At 35.6% G+C, this 16,985-nt stretch overlaps 1 long non-coding RNA gene across 1 annotated transcript; it reads right to left on the bottom strand.

Annotated features, from left to right (window-relative positions):
* Positions 1–998: 998 nt before the first annotated feature.
* Positions 999–14,441, bottom strand: LOC110459094. Its single transcript, XR_002463858.1, has 4 exons — positions 14,403–14,441; positions 12,386–12,558; positions 9,712–9,825; positions 999–6,009 (listed from the first exon to the last, which is right to left on the bottom strand). It is a non-coding gene; the product is annotated as an uncharacterized LOC110459094 (long non-coding RNA).
* Between the last annotated feature and the right edge of the window lie 2,544 nt (positions 14,442–16,985).

The raw sequence follows: 16,985 nt of genomic DNA, 5'->3' as shown, positions 1-16,985 counted from the left end.
TTGTTTAAATAAAAAAAGGTTAAAGTCGGGGGTTCTTTTTGGTTCTTTTCAATTGTAAAGTAATTTGTTTTCTCAATAATTTCCTTTCTAATTAATATTTTGACTTGAAATTTATAATTTCACTCATTTAAGTCGACTTACATAAATTGCATTACACAGAGTTATGGCTTTTGGACATAGCTCAAACTTACATGCTATTTCAAATATCCCTTAATCTTAAGTAAATTAATAGGTGCAGGACAACCTTTATATGCTATAAGTATAAGATATTAATAGTAAAATACTGTATATTATATGTACCATATGATATGTGCTCAGCGCCCGTGGCTGAAGTGAGGTCCTGCGATGTTTTCTTACTAATCAAAGTTAACTTACATATACAAAATGACACATGCAATTTATGTAAGTCTACTTAAGTGAGTGAAGTTGAACATATGTTGCTAGGCGAAGGAGCTAACAAATTTAGCCCTGGCAGGTTATAATTTTAACTCCTTCGCACATACCTAGTTATCAAGCATTAACATGTTAAAGGCATCCGAGTTCAGTGGTTAAGCTATGCAAATTGACATATCGTTAACTTTTTCAATTGAAAAGCTTTTAAAGTCATGAAAACAAAAGAAAGAAAAAATCATTTTCTCGTCAGGTGTCGCTCCTCTGTAATCCGATAAGGACAAGTATCAACCTAGTGATTGGTCAGATTATTTTACCTGACACCGATCAACAACTCTTGTGCCATGACTCTTGGTCCTGTTATTGTAAACAAGTTTTTTCCAACTTTACCTGTAGCCATGAAAAATGGATCGAAATCATTGTTTTGTCAACAGTAAGCTACAGACAAAAAATGAAGACTTAAAAATAACGCATGGTTCTGCAGAAATCACTTTTAAGGAAGTGCTTACGATTGATGGACAAGGGATGCACATCTATGGTGGACATTGCAGCATCATATCAGCTCACATCCCTTCGTACCACGGCACAAATCAAACATAAAACTTCAACAATATAAAATACCTTTTTATTGACAAAATGCACCAATAAAGGAAATGTGTTGAAACATAAACAACTGAACTGCTTGCTACCTACTTACCCAACCGCTTAACTTAACTGCCTTCAAACGACAGCTTGACAAACTTTACCGCCTACAAACGACAGCTTGACAAACTTTACCGCCTACAAACGACAGCTTGACAAACTTTACCGCCTACAAACGACAGCTTGACAAACTTTACCGCCTACAAACGACAGCTTGACAAACTTTACCGCCTACAAACGACAGCTTGACAAACTTTACCGCCTACAAACGACAGCTTGACAACCTTTACCGCCTACAAACGCCAGCTTGACAAACTTTACCGCCTACAAACGACAGCTTGACAAACTTTACCGCCTACAAACGACAGCTTGACAAACTCTACCGCCTACAAACGCCAGCTTGACAAACTTTACATTCGATATACAACCTTGCCTTCTTTCAATACTGGCTATATTGGTCTTCCAAATCCTATTTCATATTCTGAATTTTTCAATATTGGTCTTCGGTCCAGTTGTTGATCCAAGTATTTTGAAGATAAGGGGCAGCAGATTCCTAAGGCGAGACTGTTAACTTACTAGCAAAGTCTTTGAGATATTATTTTGCATGGAGAGAAAAAATTTGAGCATTCAAAATGTGGGGCTGAGCCCTATAAGCTCTCAAAAAACAGTACCTGTGGTGTGCATATAGCTTGATATTTGTACTTGTGTATAGAGTTTACAGGAATAACATCAAGACAACATTTCAATAAAAAAAAAACACTTATTAACTTTCCAAAAATGCATTCCTTTTTTGTCAACATTATGAAATTATATTGGAAATCCAAAATAAAAGTGGTAAGCTATTTATACCATTTTAACCTTTTCACCACCGTAGACCGAAACATCGAAGCATGGTAGAGTTTATCAAAGTTACAAAGGGGTGAAAGAGTTGGAGAGCTTGTGACCAACTGAAAAAACATATATATTCCTAGTGTTGAAATAAAACCAACAAAAATTACAGGACACGTTCATCTAGGCTTTCCTCAGACCAGAACAAAAGATCATAAACTATGTACAGATAAATGTAGTACATGTACAAGGACAGAGGCATATATTATGATTTAATTTACAAAAGAAATACTTATATCATTAAGGAAAGAGCAGTTAACAGAAATATAAAGACTGGGAGATGTATGGCTATTTCGGACAAAAACCTTGGAATTATATAGGGGCAAGTTTAAAATGCAGAGTTGTAATTGTTAACATTCATATAGTGGGCCCCAGAAAGAATTATAAGAGGTGGGAACACCTCCCTACATATATTTATTGAGTGACTTCTACCCTAGATAAAATGATTAACTGAAGGCAAGATTTGTGTAATAGATGGAAAGTGAACACCAATCAATATAAATGTGTGTTTCATTTTATCAACCACCAAAACGACAATTTGAACATATTTACATATACATATATAAGTGTACATATTATTATATCCCTACAAAACATGTACTGTATAACATGAAATGTTCTTTGTGTATAAACATTCATGGTTTTCGTGGTTACTTTTGAACCACGAAAATAAATACAAAGAATTTGAATGATATACGTATCTACTGTTTGTTAAAATTGGATCTCCAGGAAAGTTTGTACCACGAAACTATATTAAATCTTCAAACTATGAAGGAAAGTACCCACGAACATTTCGTATTATACAGTAGGTACCAGTTGAATTCGGATGCAACATTTTCTCCTCCTATAATGCACATGAATAGTGAAAACAAATTACAATCCTTGACCACACATATTAATATGTCAACAATATCTAAATATTCAGCAGACACAGAGGTAATAATCTTACCAACAATAACGCAAATCACGATTCAAAATCAGACATCTCTTCAAAGCCACTTTAACTCATTCACCCCTGAAATTTTATGATGAACTAGTCCAGCCTTTAAATTGGAAGAGCTCAAATGTGTCTTCAGGGGTGAGTGAGTTAAAACGCATTGAGAAAATCTGATAATAAATCTGGGGAAAGTACGGTATCTGTGTTCACAGTGAAAGTCTTATTACAACAGGTCTAAATCATAGCATCATACATTAGTACAAAAACCTCGACTTTTTTGGAATATTATCAAGCATTATGTATCCCACAGCCTCTGTGTTTTCACACACCCCTTCTTTACATAAGTACCCATGAAATCGAGCTACTTCCGCTGGGAACATATGTTGCTTGCTAGGTTAACCCTTTCATCCCTAGAGAACTTGAGTAGACTCTACCATACATTCATCTAGATGAGTCCATGATGGTCTGCAGTGGTGAAAGGGCTAAGGAGCTAACCAATTTAGCCCTGGCAGGTTATAATTTCAACTTCAAGTTATCAAGCATTAACATGTTAAAGGCATCCGAGTTCAGTGGTTAAGCTATGCAAATTGACATATTGTTAACTATTTTAATTGAATAGCTTTTAAAGTCATGAAAACAAAAGAAATTTGGGGGTTTTTATCGTTAGAAACTATGACAACTATTTTAATTGAATAGCTTTTAAAGTCAAGAAAACAGAAGAAGTTTGTTTTTTCTCATCGTTAGAAACTACTAGAATGTATATCCAATTTGGGAGGGGTGGGATTTCCTTTAAGATATCCTTATCTAATGAAAGGTACCTAAATTTCCAACAGAAAATTCATGTCAGCGTATCAGCTCTGCACCAACCACAGAACTGATTTGAAATTTGCCTACCATGAACTTTTTTACACAAAATAGTAATTTCCCAATGGTTTTTTTTTTTTTAAATATATCTAATTAGATTTATGTTTAAACACGTCCTTAAGTAAACCAGGTCTTGATAAACCATTATCCAAACGTTCATTAAGTGACAGAAAGTAAAAATTACCAATGAAAGAAACGGACGAATCAATACCGCATGAACCAGTTATGTTTCTACAGAGAAAAAAAATGCAAGACATAAAAAATAAAACAACACATTTAAATGTTCTTCCTCATTCGGTCACAAAAACAAGCACATTAGATAACAAAAATTCTAGATTAAATAAAAGTTTATCCCAATATAACCATACAAAGCATTTGTTGTTGATGTAGCGAAACGTAATATTGTTTCCATATGTTCTATAATATATAAATGATCTTTCAAATGCTTTTTGTGTTCTTTGTTGAAACAGTTAACCGTGTTTCGTTCAAAATGAAAAAAGCTGTGTGCACAATAAAGTTCTGTGTGAATATCGCCTATGGTGTGCTATTTACATTGAAAATTGGCCATTTTGAGCAAATTTAGTAAACACTCTTCAATTTTTGAAAGCCTCCACATGCACCAACCAAATACATGCAAATATTTGCTTGAACATTGCCATACCAGTGTTCATTCAGAGAAATGTTTAGTCGTTACATGCAGAGGCTTTCATTTCCTGCACCAGGAAAGATGGCTCCAAAATTCGTAAATGAATTTGAAATTTTACTTTTTATGAGGACGAAAAATGACCCATAATGCCCGAAGTCCTTTGTATGCAACAATTTCTCAGATTTTCTGTTTCCTTCGAAGCTTTTACCCATATGGGATGAACCTTAATAACCGTTTCTAAATGAACAGCTCTATATGAATCTCATAACTCGTAGAATTTCCCAAAACATCGTACTTTGATGACAAATCATAAGTTTCATGACAATTTTTGCCAGTCAAACTGCTGTTCACCTGACGCTGTCACCAGAGAAACATATTTCTTCAGTAGATTGGAATAAAAAATTTGACTGTTCCAAAAATGACCCATCATACAACTGAATACTGCATATATGATTTCACAAAAACATCTACTTGAAAGTCACTTTATGCAATTGCAATTTCGATAGCGCTTTTCAAAATGTTCTTACATTATGTGATGCGAATTTAAACTGACAACACCTTATAAGAAATCAACAATTTAATATTTCATACCTTTTACGAACTCATTATGACGAATATCCATTCAAAACAATACATACATTTCTGAATACTGGGTATATCATACATCAGTTTTTACTTCCTCAATTACCTTCAACACTTTTCCCTTTTCTCATCGTCCCAAAAATGCATATTATCATTTGACACATTTCAAGATTTAAAAACATTCAGTTAACTATAATTTCACTGAACTTTCTTCATGTAATGTGCTTTAACTTCAACCTTTAAATCAACCAAATGAAAAATTAAGTGTTTCCAGTTGAAAAAAAAAACTTTTGACAAAACCGAACACTTTATAAGATGTACAAGATTATCCAAATAATAAAAACGGAAACTGCCTCGACAAATAAATTAAAAAAATGTGATTCACAAACTCAATATTTTTGTTTCCAAGTTACATGTAGCAAATTTACAAAGGATATTTATTTTTTATTCAGAAACTTGAAATTTCCCTTCCAGACATTTTATACAAAAGGCAACAGGGAATTAGGAATAGAAGCTACATGAGATGTTGAAAGTTTGACACAACAACTCTGCTTAAACCTCCAAATATGGTTTTAAACATTGGATAATAATGTCAACTATTCACCAGAAACCACAATACAACAGACATCTTGACTAATATAATAAAATTATTTGGTTTGAGAATAAACATCAATAATTTGACGTCAAGTAATCAAGGAATTGATAATTAATGCAAAAAAGAAACATGCTTTGGTCAAAATCAATTAAAACTCTTTGTTGCTAAAAATTATGGATGCTTACACTTTTTCAAATTTCTGGACATTTTGTTTGTTGTTTGTATATACTTGAAACTATTTCTCTCTCTTTCAAAAAAAAGTTTTATCAATATTTTACCACATCCTCTAGATCTACATGATACACAAATTTTATTTCTTCTTAATTTCTACAAATGTGTAAAAAAAATCTAGATTCCAATATCATATCTTTGCAGGATCTTCATGACGAAAAAGTTTGTTTTGAATTTAATGGAACTTTTCACATCCCACAAAAATTCTGGAATGAGGAACCTGCTTTTAATCATCTGAAAAGATAAATTTTATAAAATGTATTAAATCTTGATCAGAATAACAAATGTATCTTTTATACATACATTTAGAGAATGAACTGTTTCGTTTTTACTTTATAGATATACGGTATGAAAAACTGGTCTACATTAAACACATCAAATCCATTCTTATCTATATTATATATATAGTAGATAATAAATAAATAAGTCCTTGTGAAGGAAAATATAGAATAACAAGAGGCCCAGAGGGCCTGTATCGCTCACCTGAATATGTTTAAAATAATTGGTATGAAGTAAAGATATAGCACTCCATGGTAGCTGTAAGTACATATGAAATTTCAAAAAGATCCATCCAGTACTTGAGATATAACAAATTTCAAACAGAGCCCCACCCCTATGCCCCTAGTGGGGTCATACCCACCGTATATACAAAATTGGGTCCCCTTGGCCAAAGGATGCTCCAGACTAAATAAGGATAAAATCCCTTAATCACGATTGTTGGAGAAGGATTTTAAAGGTTTTACTTCTATTTCTCCTATTTGACCACTCCCTACTGCCCCCTGGGAGACCACACCCACTGCTTATACAAAATTGAGTCCTCTTGGCCCAAGGATGCTCCAGACTAAGTTAGGATAAAATACCTTAATCACGATTGTTGGAGAAGGATTTTAAAGGTTTTATCACTATTTCCCGTATAGGGCCCAGCCCCTCAGGTCCCAGCGGGGGTCAGACCCATGGTTTAAACAAAATTGTTACCCCTTCACCCAAGGATGCGTCGGACTAAATATGGAATAAATCCTGTCATTCCTAAGAACAAGGATTTTTAAGAATTTGCTGTATTTCCCATATTGGGCCCCGCCCCTCATCCCCCAAGGGGGCCAGACCCACCGTTTATACAAAATTGGTTTCCCTTAGCCCAAAGATGCTCAACCCCAAATATGGACCAAATCTTTTCATTCCTACAGAAGAAGGATTCTAAAGAATAATTTGCCATGTTTCCCCTATTGGGCCCTGCCCCTCAGGCCCCTGGGGGGTCAGACCCATGGTTTATACAAAATTGTTACCCCTTCACCCAAGGATGCTTCGGACTAAATATGGAATAAATCCTGTCATTCCTAAGAAGAAGGATTTTTAAGAATTTGCTGTATTTCCCATATTGGGCCCCGCCCCTCAGCCCCCAAGGGGGCCAGACCCACCGTTTATACAAAATTGGTTTCCCTTAACCCAAAGATGCTCAACACCAAATATGGACCAAATCCTGTCATTCCTACAGAAGTAGAAGGATTTTAAAGAATAATTTGCTATGTTCCCCTATTGGGCCTCGCCCCTCAGGCCCTTGGGGGGCCAAACCCAAGGTTTATACAAAACTGAGTCCCCTTGGCCCAAGGATGCTCCAGACTTAATAATGATAAAATTCCTTAAACCCTTGGGTAGGAGAAGGATTTTGAAGGTTTTACCTATTTCCCCTATTCGGCCCCGCCTATCTGCCCCAAGGAGCGCCACACCCACCATTTATACAAAATTGAGTCCCCTTGGCCCAAGGATGCTCCACACTAAATTAGGATAAAATCCCTACGGTAGAAGGAGGATTTTGAAGGTTTTACCTCTATTTCCCCTATTGGGCCCCGCGCCTCTGCCCCCAGGGGGGCCACACCTACCATTTATACAAAATTGAGTCCCCTTGGCCTAAGAATTTTCCAGACCAAATTTAGTCAAAATCTACTTGGCCGTTCAGGACTAGTAGCGTTTTAAAGGAAAAGTTGACGGACGGACGACGGACGGACGCTGAGGTATGGCATAAGCTCACCATGGTCCTTTTGACCAGGTGAGCTAAAAACAAGTCTTTTAAGATCGTCCGCTAGGCCTTTCTGCCTTCTAGGGCTTCTTCAGGCGGATTGATGTTTATTTATCACCGTTGGTTACATGACGTTATCAATATTTGTATAGTCAACAATTTTAGTGACGTCATCAATAAACAAGCATAGTGACGTCACAAACAATACCAGGACATATATATATATAGAGTCATTTCTTATTTAATGTCATTTACTGAATTTAAAGACATTCATGAAACTTAAATATCTGTTATATCTTTATATAACAAACAGCAGCAACTTTTAGATTCTATTCAAAATCACAAGAATATCACAATGATTTTTTGGCTGATATTTATGCTTGTCCTTAATAGCATTATCAAAAGTTGACAAGTTCCATTACCAACGGGATATCTGGGTTAAACAATCATCTACTGATAATAAAGTTAAAGTTAGTTTTCCAATACAAAAACATTTTTTTAATTTTTGAGTCCAGTGTAGAGGAGCTCTATCAAGCCGGACTCACTGGACTCAAAAATTAAACAATTGTATAATATAAAGTTAAAGTTCATTGTTATTTAAATTTGCCCTATTATTATAATAACGTTGCTCCAGGTTTTGACTGTACCAAATGTGAAATAGTTTCTCCTCCGGGATGTTGTTGACCGGTATGGGAATATTTTTTTCGAGTTTCCTGATGCTAAGAGGACCCAGAGATAATTATTATAGGTTCAAAAGGACATGCTTGTCGGACACCTGTTAACTATGCCCCCCCTCCCAAACACAAACACACACTAATTACAGGCCCCCTGCAGCACAAGTCACCTTGCAACGGACCACTGGTGGTCATTGCCAGACCAGAGTAGCAAAAACTTACTGACATGGCAGAAATGTGTCCTATAGATTCATAAATCTACTGATACAATAGGAAAAGTCTCAAAAATAAACTTGTCCTAATAACATCCTTCCTTATTTGCAAAATGGAACATTCCAAATTGCTCCCGGCTAATTTTGGCCTACCGTTAACATGGACATTGCTGATCATTTTGTTTGTAGCTTGGAACAAGAGGCCCAGAGGGCCTGTATCGCTCACCTGGATATCTAAGCAATCATGGCAAAATATTCTCCAAGGTAATATGCCAGAATCCAAGGCCAATCCTTGTAGCATATCTGTATTAGATTTTTCATGCCAAGCAGTTTTATGTATGGTTATGGTGTGGGGATCTTAACTGTAAAATTTTGAATCCCTGCCTCCCATGGATGCTTCCGACCAAATATGATGGATATCCATGGCATAGTTCTACAGAAGAAGTCGTTCATAGAAATATAGCCAAATTGCCCCATTTTGGCCCCGCCCCTAAGCCCTAGTGGGGGGTCAGCCCGACCATTTGTACAATTTTGAATCCCCACCACCTAGGGATGCTTCCAGTCAAATATGATTGATATCCATCACTTAATTCCAGAGAAGAAGTCGCTTAAAGCAACATAGCCAAATAACCTTTTTTTGGCCCCGCCTCTTAGCCCCCTGGGGGGTCAGCACCACCATTTGTACAATTATGAACCCCCACCACCTAGGGATGCTTCCAGTCAAATATGGTTGATATCCATCACTTTGTTATTGAAAAGAAGTCGATTAAAGCAACATAGCCAAATAACCTTTTTTTGGCCCCGCCCCTCAGCCCTATGGGGGATCAGCCCAACCAATTGTACATTTTTGAATCCCCACCACCTAGGGATGCTTCCAGCGAAATTTAGGTAATTCCAATAAGTGGTTAGGAAGTAGAAGTCGTAAAGAAATTGTTGACATACGGACGCCACGGTATGGCATAAGCTTACCTCATCAAAATTTGTCTGGGCAAAAGTTTCCAGGTATACTGTAGTATTGCTTGCCCTAAATTCTCACCTCGTACCTGTGTTATACCAATTATGATGTCTCCTTCAGACAGTCTGGTAAAGGACTCTTGGAGTGCTTGTTCTCAAAATGTTGCCTGTACGTCTTTGGGTCTGGCATTTGTGACTACAAATTACAACAAAATATAGTTTCCTATTAAAACATGATTATAATATAACTTCATACAGTAGTTTTAGGGTGCTTCTGAAATAAAGTGCCATCTAAAGTGCCTAGTACCTACTGTTTTCTAAATGAGGCTGAATTGTTGTTTGTACCTGGGTTCAGACTCGACATCTACGGTTCTGAGTTCTATCCTTACTCTGGTATTCAATTTAATTTCTCACATTTCCATGTGTGTAAAATAGGGCTGTCCAGGGTAAGAAAGGGGTGTAGAAAATGTCTATCCTGCACCCCATTTTATGTGACGCGACGTGATGAAATTAAAATCTATTACAATATATATACCATACTCATATGAGAAAGATGAGATTAGTTTTTCATCGCAAACTGTGTTTGCTTATATGGGGTATAATAAATCTGGCAAACATATTTGTTTTTTTCTAAAAATAAACTCAGAGAAAAAAAAATATGATATTTTCAAAATGGTAGCCAGTCCAAATGTATTTTCATGGTTTCTGAGCCTCAGGATTTTCAAATTTGACAAAACCCTTTGGCAAAGCCTCAGATTTTATAGAATTTGAAAACCCTTCGGTGGAATTTTCCTAACCTACACCCCTGGGCATGAAAGAGTCTTATAATCTTTTGCTTATCTGAAGGATTGGGTCCGCATACCATCATTCTTAATCAATCTGAATCACATAGAAAGTCATATATATCAGTCATTTGTATGTAACAAAGTACCAGGATGAATATATATATGTTAATACTTTTAATCTTGTTCTTTAATAACCAAAATCTTGTAATTTTTTATTGAAATTATAGAATATAGTGATGCATTCAGGTCCAGACACCTTTTTGGACAGTTCTGGAAAATTATTGAAAATTAAAGAATCGAAAGATACAATCTTGGAAAGTCCCTGAAAGAAAATATTAATGGAACATATTAACTTGAGTCATTACTATTCCGTCTTTGCGTATTGCAGAGTTATCTTCTCTTGTGAGCAGGTATTGATCGTTACGTCATTGGTTTGTGTGAGAAAATTACGTCGTTTTCTCAATAATTGATGACGTTACTCTCACAAACAAATGATGTAACAATCAATACTTTCTCACAAGAGCAGATAACTCTGCAATACGAAAAGACGGAATAGTCATTATGTACACATGGATATGTACAGGCCTTTTTTATGGCTGAATATGGACCAATTCTCCTCTCCAATTTTGGAATTATTTTCCCGTTTCTGCTTTAATTTCCTCAGTTAAAAATTCCTCAACTTGAAACTGATATACTACCACATGAATATCTATCTTGGTTCCAATTTGTTTTTATTTTCTGTCAGTTCCACGACTGAGTGATTATTGCATGCGGTCGTGTTAATTGTTGTTGCTGATATTTTACAACACTGTTTACAGCTAGCTAGACCTGTCCAAGGTAAACAAAATCATAACAGTCACACAAACACTTTATTCTAATGCATATCCAGTGGTTAATTTGAAGCATCTATGATGAACAGCGAGAAGCAAAAATTAAAGATGATCCATGCCCCCCCCCCCCTCATACTTTTCCCTGTCTCTGGCCTGCAGCCGTCGTTGGACACTGGTCAGGCACCTATACTAACTATAGTGCATATTTTCCCCTATTACAAAAAGGTACTAACTTTCTATTCTTGCATTAATCCCTTGTACATGAAGAATCACTACATGACAGTTGCCCCTTGGAGAATCATTTGCTGCGTCTAGATCTATACATCTTTCAGGAGAGACCTTATATAGGCCTAGCCAGCTGTTCAAATTTCAATCCTATTGCTTACTCAATAAAATATGGTGAAATGAAATCTATATTTAACATAATGTACTGTGTTATCCAGTGACTATACCCATGTCATATTTTTTAGAGTATTAACCCATTTAATATGATCTATTGGCACTGTGGTTGTAAGTTTCAATCGTTTCAATTGTGACGTCACGCCTAGAACAAGTACATGTATATGACGTCACAGACTTACACACTGGAGTCGAAATGACGGCTTTTTACATTTCAAGGTTGCATGGAAAACGTCGTTTTACATGAATAAATGCCACAAATCTTGATTATGTGATAAAAAGAATCTTACACACGTTTTCATTTCATATGAAATTTATAAAACTCGTCACAAATTTTTAATTTTAGCTCTCCAGAGATCAGCTAAAGTGAAAAATTCTTCGACTCGTTTCATAAATCTCATATGAAATAGAAACTTATGTAAGATCCTATAAATCCAATTAAAACTAGTAATTTGAATTGGATACGTAGATCAAGAATTTAAATGACAGGTATGCAGGGGTGTAAAAATTACCTCTAGACTTTGGGATTTGAAAAAAAGACCTGGGCCCACTTGTATAAAACATCTCAACTCTTGAGATTTCCTCAGGTCTAAGATTTCCCATAGACAATACATTGCTTGAGATTTTCCTTAACTTTGAGATGTTTTATACAAGTGGGCCCTGGCTACTATATACATGTGTTTTGACTCTCTCAATTCAAGGGAAAGATTGTTTACTTCTGAAACTGCTGGATGCAACCTACCATACACACAGTACACTTGTAGACCAGTGCTGCGGCAGCAGCCTTCTTTGAATCTGCTCCCTGCATCTTCTTCAATTTTGCCTGCTTCTCAGCATTTTTCATTTGTGCCTGAATTTTCTGTTGTCCACGAGCCATCTTGCTTTCAGAATCTTACAAACTTCTTATTACTGCTCCTGAAACATACAACTCAAAAGTGTACTCTCCATGTAAAACCAAAACAGGACTGCAAAAATTTCTCAGTTTATTTTATTCATTTATTGGTTGCGGTTTCTTTACTTTTGATAAATGCTCTTTAGTAAACAGGGTTTGAGCAAATTTGAAGGAACAAGGCTAGCTATTTGATTAGTCTACGTAAAATCACTGACCAATCCCTAGGTGATACCTGTCCTTAGAAGATTACAGAGGAGCATCACCCGACTTCAAAGCCGGTCAATTTTACCATTACGCAACTGTAAGATTCTTTCGATGGGTGCAGACAACGTAATTGTATATAAGCGAGCGTAACCTCTGGAGCAGTGAGGATGTCTGGTCAAAGAAGCCCATGTCATTATAGAGAAAAATGTAATAAATATGTAGCAGAAATCATTATTTTTTCAACGTCTCCACCCACTAAACAACAGGGTTATGTGCTCTGCATTCTGGGATTATTTGAAGATACATGGTTCGCTATTTGAACAGTTTCAATTAAAAGAAACTGACTAATCGCTTCTCTGATACCTGTCCTTTGAAGATTTACAGAGACACTAGACTTTAAAGCCAGTCAAATTTACTGTTGCACTGCTGAGTGATTCTTTTGCAATAGCATTTTCGGAAAGAAATTCACTGATTTCTCAGGCAAACAGGTTATATAGTAAAATGACCTGCCACTGATTATGTACATATCTAGTGTATGTGATGGTTGATCACATGCATATGGGTTCCTGGTTGTTTCGCCCTAAAATTTTAAACATTGTTTGGTATTTTCTTTCAATTTTAGTATTTTTAAGTCACCAATTAAGTCTTCTTAATCTTCCATATCATTAAAATCAATTTTAGCATCTTCTTTAATTTTAACATATATGTTTGTATTATACATGTATTGTCAATAAAATACTTTTGAAAGTTATCAACAAGTTTAGTTTATATATTTTAATATTAATTATTATATTAGCGTATAAATTATTTTTTTAAGGCGAATCAACCTAGCTAGGGCGAACAGGATTTAGGGCGAAACGAACCTTAGCTCGAACAGGATTTAGGGCGAAACGAACCTTAGCTCGAACAGGATTTAGGGCGAAACTATCAGTTACAATCACACAAGTCATTGACATGCACTTCAACGACATAGATTAACCAAAGGAGTCGGACGTTTAATCAATATAAGTATATAACAGTCTATATAAATAAAATTTAAAAAAGTCTATATTTTTTTGTATACTGTACAGTATACACCGTTATACTTATATTGATTAAACGTCAGACTCCTGTGGATTAACATATCGTCATCAAAATGAATTCTTAGTGTAAATTGTTCAGCTTTACATTACTCTGTGGCCAAAAGAACCATGTTTCTAGCGGTGAAACATCAGCTGTCGGATTATCAAGTCTAAATGAACAGAAATGAGCATACAACGTAGAACAATAAAACGGTGTTGTCTCCCTTGACCATGTGTCAAAATGCAACGGATTTCACAACATTATAAAACAGGTCAACATTCTGTTGTCTCGTCGTCACAGACACATCTCCCATGGAAACATTACTGGAAGTGAAATATTGATTAGCTCTTTACAGCCTAACGGTTTTTAACCAGATTAATTTGTGGAAAACTTTCAGTAAAACCGGAACGAGGACGACGAGAACAAAATTATAAATAGAACTTCATGCTGTTACATTTGTATGTACATTAAGATCTCAACACCATACCTCAATAACAATACATTTAACACAGAAGAAAATAGTAGATTGAGAAAAGGAGTTGTGAATTTCAAGACGAAAAAGTCATCAAGATATCAGGAAAGATAGAAAACATGTGTTTACGATTTACCCAGTGTCCACGATAGAAACTATAACAGCGCCACCTTTTCCGGAACTTTGCACACGATACGAAAATTACTCGGAATTCCTCTAGAATTGCCCTGCCTTCCAAGAGAAATATCAGAAATCCACGAAAAATAAGGCGCGAAATATGAAATGGATCGAGTTTTAGTTTAATTTCTCCTCCCAATACTATAACAACGTATTTATGATATATCTCAGAAAATAAAGTGATTTCACATTTGCAAGTAGTAGCCATCTGATAAAAATATATACGTCTCTGTTCAATTCAAGCAATTTTTATATTTCATAAAGAGAAGGAGAGGCAGCACTAAGAGGAGAAGCGAAAAAGAGAAACGAGAAGGAAACCGGGGGTTTTGTCCACAGGGTAAAAGGCCCCCCATGGCACAGAAAAATCGTGAAAATCAAAACGAAAATTCGGGAAGATTAAACGATAACTTGAGCTGCTTTTACACTAATGCTGACAGTCTTTTAAACAAATTAGATGAGTTAAAACTAAGGATTCAACAGAAAGAGAGGGGTATAGACGCGATAGGTATAACTGAAATCTACCCGAAAAATTATAGATTTTTACCAAGTAAAGCAGAGCTTAACATTCCGGGATATGATTTTTTATAAACGAAAACGCNTCACAAAACATAGTATAAAAATATTATATTGTCACTGGTTAACATATATAAACTTTCCCAAAAGAGTTATTTTAAAAGTCATTATCAGTAATTATTGTAAATAGTGTCCTTCAGATGGTTATCCAACAGGATCTCAAAGTCCTTCGTGGTTTCTGCATTTACAACCGATTCCGGTAGACCGTTCCAGATATCAACGGATTTTATTCCTATGATCCCTGTTTAACGCTAGGCCGTTTTTGCTGTTTGCAGTTGTGTTCTTCTTTTTTGGGATATATTTGTCCGCAGTATTATGGAATATACGGAGAAATTTGTTGTACGCTTCTTCAGTATCCAGGTTAGACAAAGTTTCTGTCCATTCCACCTCCCGTAGTTCCTTCTTCATGTTTGTATACACAGGGGCATGGATCGCTTTACTTGTAATATTAAAAAATAGGGGTCTCCTATACTAATAAATACATTAGTATAGGAGACCCCTATTTTTTAATATTACAAGTAAAGCGATCCATGCCCCTGTGTATACAAACATGAAGAAGGAACTACGGGAGGTGGAATGGACAGAAACTTTGTCTAACCTGGATACTGAAGAAGCGTACAACAAATTTCTCCGTATATTCCATAATACTGCGGACAAATATATCCCAAAAAAGAAGAACACAACTGCAAACAGCAAAAACGGCCTAGCGTTAAACAGGGATCATAGGAATAAAATCCGTTGATATCTGGAACGGTCTACCGGAATCGGTTGTAAATGCAGAAACCACGAAGGACTTTGAGATCCTGTTGGATAACCATCTGAAGGACACTATTTACAATAATTACTGATAATGACTTTTAAAATAACTCTTTTGGGAAAGTTTATATATGTTAACCAGTGACAATATAATATTTTTATACTATGTTTTGTGATATGGACTTAGAGGCTTTTAGCCTGCGTCCATTATTTTTCAATTAAATTCAATTAAATAATAAGTTACAGACCCGCTATATGTGATAACATATGGATAACAGTCTTACATATTATTCGTATTCCCTATATATGCCTAATAAAAAAGTATGAAAAAATACAAATAAATCTTTAAAACGTCATTGCAAAAATATGTCCTAATGAGAACTCAGTAAAGCATCTAATTACGGCATCCAAATCAATTTAACTTGATATACCGCAAACACAGTTTTCTAAATGAGTTGTTTATAAACATATAATTGGGGTGGACAGAGACGTATATACTACATATATGGCTTTATTTGTCTCTGGGGTGGGGGAGGGGGTGGGGAGTTCATCACATTTGTGATTTCTTTTTTTTACCTGTGATATATAAAGGGAGCTTATTTAAGGGAGACATGAAGGGATATTCTTAACTATAATGGACTATAGACTACTAATAATACATAATATCTACTTTGTCTGCTTCAACGGAACTTAACACGCAGTTTCGTTGAAGATATATTATAGTTAAAACTAAAGTTTTGGTCTGAGACTTTTGCCGAGTGAAGCGATGGAGCCTGCTAGGGGGTCCGGGGCATGCCCCCCTCCCCCTCCCACGGAAAAAAAATAATTCCTTGGTGTGAAATGGTGCAATCAATCTGGTGCATTTTGGTCAGCAAGATGAATACATGAAATACATATATTTTTGTATTCATATTAGTAGGCAAGCATTTCCTACGTCTTTCCTGTTGATTAGTGCAACTTACTACCATTCATAATATTGTTTGTATTGTATGAATTAATCTTGTGAGATGTATTACTACAACTGAAATCATTGTATGGTTGCGCTGTTTCTTCAAGTTAATTATTATATTGTATGTTGTGTATTTCACACCACTGTATGACTATGTTGTATGACTTCGTGCAACGGGTTCTACTCAATGTATGATTGTATTGTAAGACTTATGTAACAGTAATACTGTCTATAATAATGCTGTATAATTTATAGTG

This window comes from Mizuhopecten yessoensis, unplaced genomic scaffold (genome assembly GCF_002113885.1).
Source record: "Mizuhopecten yessoensis strain PY_sf001 unplaced genomic scaffold, ASM211388v2 scaffold9967, whole genome shotgun sequence".
Lineage (NCBI taxonomy): Eukaryota > Metazoa > Mollusca > Bivalvia > Pectinida > Pectinidae > Mizuhopecten > Mizuhopecten yessoensis.
This window is presented reverse-complemented; position numbering and strand designations above follow the sequence as displayed.